The sequence below is a fragment of the Mus caroli genome, chromosome 2, assembly GCF_900094665.2.
Source record: "Mus caroli chromosome 2, CAROLI_EIJ_v1.1, whole genome shotgun sequence".
NCBI lineage: Eukaryota > Metazoa > Chordata > Mammalia > Rodentia > Muridae > Mus > Mus caroli.
In genome coordinates, this window is record NC_034571.1 from 117,338,996 (window position 1) to 117,343,632 (window position 4,637).

Here is a 4,637-nt window from a genome sequence, read left to right on the forward strand (position 1 = left end):
TTATTTCCGAGCAGTGCCTCATACCATCCATGCCTCTTCTCCCTTGCAGGCTTTTCCTGAGCACTGGCTTGTCTATGGTACTGGCATTACAGTATGCATGAATTTGGTCACTGTATCTTTCTGTTCTCAGCTCTTTGAGTGCTTCATGGGCAGCTGGAAATGTGCTATGGGATAGAGGAAGCAGGGCTCTGGCATAAACTGCTTCCCTACCCTACAAAGTGTGGCAGGCTGCCTCTTCTTTTCAAATCACCTCCATATCTACGTGCTTCCATTCCCTTGTTAACACAGTTAGAGGCTTTGGCCCCACTATCCATACCACCCTATGTCACCCACTTATGAAGTTCTAGGCCAGATGAAAGAGGAAACCAGTGTATCTATAGGAAAGCTCAACACGAAGCCTATGGGGTTGTTTGTTTGATCGATTGAGTTTTTTCTGACCGTGTTTCACTGTCATGTTGCTGGTCTTTAACTCATGGACTCAAGAAATCCTCCTGCATCGACCTCCCAAGTATCTGGGACTATAAACATATGTCTCAGGGTTAATTTTCTTTTTTGCTTTGCATCTAAAGGCTGCATCATAATCAAATTATTCAAAAACCTTTTATGACCAATTTCAGGAATATGATAAATACAGGGGAAGAACATTACACATTAGTCTTGCATGACAGAGAGAAAAAGCAGCCATGAATCTTCAGCGCTATAGAGTGAAACAGGCAGTCAGTATAGTGTACAGTAGTTTCTCCTTTGCACTGGGCTCCAGTGAGCTCCCCAGTGGATGCTTGAAACTGTGGTCAATATTGCCCTCACATAGATGCTCTCTCCAACACATACCTACTGTGATAAATTTTAATTTATGAATTGGATACAAGAAACGATTAAAAATAACCAATAATGAAATGGAACAATTAAAGTACCACAACAAAAGTTGCATGACTGGGACCTTTTTCTCCCCATGGATGTGACTGCCTTGGACTCAGCCCTATTCTTGTGGACTATAGCCACTAAAACAGCAGGAAGCGAAACAGTGAAGGAGACTCCTATACTCCTTCCTGACTTCATTTCAGAGTTTGCTCACTTCTCCCCACAAACAATTCCTCATTCTCCCAGACCATGTTTCCAATGGTGGCGAGGGTGCCTGAGGCAGCTTGCTTCAGTGTGCAGAGATGTTCCATAGTATTCACAAATGCGTTTCCTTCTAGACGGAACCAACCAACATAGAGCAAAGCATTGCCACATGTGTATTCAGAACCCACTAAACAAGCTGAGGTATCACCCAAAGACTCCCAGTGGTGGCCATAACTTACAGAGTCATCAATTTACAAGTAAGCTTTGTTCTGAATTCACCTCACTAGGATTTTGTTTGAATTTTAGTTTTTAAAAATTGAATAACTTTGGTAGAACCCATGCTATTCTTTATGGTTATATTTTGTAATAATTTGGAAGCCAAGACAAAAAGTATCCATAGAAATTCATTTTCTATTCACTTCACCCTTGTGAAAAATCTCAGCTACAAAATATAATTATCAAAACTTAAATATCAGCCTTGATGCAGTTTAAGAACCTTTCTTGACTACACATTTGCATTGTCTCATTGCCTCCCATGTCCTACTGTTTCAGGACTTAATCCAGGATCCATCTTGCATTTGATTGCCATGTGTCTGTCATCTCCTCTAACCTTAGACTCTTCCTCCGAACCACCATGCTTGTGAAGACTACCAACTTCTTATTTTTTAGAATATTTCTCAATCTGGCATTTCTGTCTCATGGTGAAGGGAGAATATATATTTTGTTCAAAGTATCAAAGACAACAGCGAGCCTAATCACGAAGCACCAGATCATGAGGTCCTTGGCATCAGTGTGTGTTCTTAGCTATGTTAACTTCAGTCACTTTAATGCTATCTTCAGGTCTGTCTATTAAAAGCATCTATGCTTTCCTTTGAAAATCCGGATTCAAGAATTCTCAAGTTGCAGCATGATAGTTCCAGGCCTGTGTGAATCACTGTAGTAATCATTTCTTGTAAAGAAGGGAGGCCACAACACACCCTTTCTTCCCTAGAGCTACATCTACCAAAGGTGGTGGGCAGTGCACATGCTGCCCTCTTTGCCATTGGCATTGGCACAGAGAAAACAGTGACTTGTAGAAAAATGATTAATCTAATGGTAAGACTTGCAGGTCTTTATTTAGTCTTGAACAAGTCATTAACTTCCTCTTCAGCAAACAGTTCTAATAGCATCTATCGTGAAAGATGGATTTCAGTCCTCCATTGTAAATAGGAGGTTCTCAGGTGGAACTAAGTTCACAGCGGGTGTTTAATGAAAGATCCACCATCCCAGGTAGGCAAAGGAATATATATACATATACATCTAGGCTTGATGTAGCACTGGTTAACTGTGTTTTCATGCCCCCTCATTAGCCTGGATCAGTCAGTCTTTCATTTCTCAGAAGACTAAATTGAGTGTTCCCCATGTACACAGTGCTCATTACACAGTCCTACTTTCAGAGGAAATCTGCTCCAGGGGAATGAAAAGCCAGCTGCTTTTATAAAATAAAACTGGCAAATGTACATGGAACAATAGAAGAAAATCATCAATTGTCTCATATATATATATATATATATATATATATATATATATATATATATATATACTCCAGGTTGGCAGAATTGTTCTAGACAAGATTAGCTAGCAGATAGATGGGACAGTAAAGGCAAAATCTAAGGCTGGAAGGAGCCTGGCCTGCTGCAGAAATGCAAGGTGAGTTTCCTGGATCTATCTGCTGCCAGTCCCAGCTCCTCTGAAAGCTGATATGGAAGAATCACTTGAGGTGATGAGTTTGAGACCAACCTAGGCAGTATAGTGATGCCTTGTTTTTCAAAAAGAGCAGGAAGAGGTGGAGTGTGGTCAGAGTGGCTAGAACTCACAGAAACCCACCGTACATAACAGTCAGAACTAGTCCGAAGATTTGTTTGTCTCTTACTCTGGGCTTCAGCTCAATTTTCCATATTTCTAAATGTTACTGATGCAGCATCAGACATGCATGTATACACGCAAATGCATACACATGCACACCCTCACCCTCACACCCATGCTCTCACAAACCTGCCTTCACCTGTACACATCTCATGAGTGAAAGCATCATTTATTTCAGTTTTCCTTCCCCACTGTGGACACACGGGGATTCTATACCAGTTATGTTCTGACAACACAGAGATAATCATGCTAAGGTCCACTGGCTGATTATGCAGTTTTTTTCTCTGCCTAAAAATAATCCCCAAGTATGTAGTTAGCAGTGCTACTTCAGCATAGAGAATTAAGTTGTGGAAATGACTTCATCCCACAGCTTAAATATTGTCATGTTACATTAAAATACCTTATTCTTAGAAAAAGCAAGAATACATTAGGCCTGAGTCTCCGGTGCATAGCCAAACTCACTCAGAGCATACATAGCCAAGCCATGTAAACATCTTGGAGACTCTTTTGTCATCCAAACCAGAAAGGATATGTAGTTTTCTCAGTGTCTGTGTGCAAAAATTACTCCTGGTGTCCCTGATGTGCTCATGGCAACATGTGCCAGCAACTAGTCTTAGGCTGAACAAAAATGACCAGAGTGTTCGTTCTGGTGTACTGAAACCTTGCTTTAAAACCATTGAGAAAAGTTGAGAGCCTGTGCCATAGGGTGAAAAGTGACCTTACAGAAGACTAGTTTTCTGTGATTAGAAAGAGCATTAGAGATGGGTGTAGTTGTGCATGATGATCACAGCACTTGGGAGGCAGGCATTTCTCAGAGTTCATGGCCAGCCTGGTCTATAAAGTGAGTTCTAGGACATCCAGGGCTACACAGAGAAACCTTGTCTCAAAAAACCAAACCAAACAAACAAATAAAGCAAACCTTTGGTTTGCTATGGGAATGGAATACATCTCTCCCACACTCAGATAGTCTCAATTTTCGAAACAATGTCAGTGATAGAGGCACAGACATCCCTCTGCTCTTTTTCCCCGATAAAAGCAAAATTCATTTATTGAAGTCATAACTCCAGCTTCTCAGAATAGAACTTTACTTGGAGTTAAAGTATTTGATGAGAGATAATCAAGTTAAGCTGAGAATATCACAGTGGGCTCCAATTTGAGATGGCTGTTGTGTACAGCGTGAAAAGAAATTTAAAGACAGAGATCTCCTACCCCCATCCCAGTATAGAGCAGACCATGTGGAGAAGGAGAGAGAGAGAACAGCATCCACAAGCTAAGGGACGAGGCCTACAGTCGACTGTCTCCTTAGAGGCCACAGAAAGAATCCACCTTCCAAATAAATAAATAAATAAATAAATAAATAAATAAATAAATAAATAATTTTAAAAACCCCACCTTCCAGATATTTTGGTCCTGGGCTTCTGGCCTCTGTCATTATAAGATATTTTGTAAGACACCTTCTCTTTGCTATGACAGCCCTATCAACTAAATACAATATTTATAACTTGTCATGGAAGGAAATAGTCACTAACTAAACAATTAAAAGGGAAGGGAGTCTCAGTCCCAATCCAACCCCTTCATACCTTAAGCTCACCCTGAAATCCTGTAACTTCTAAAGTGGTGGTTCTCAATTGTGTGTGTGTGTGTGTGTGTGTGTGTGTGTGTGTGTG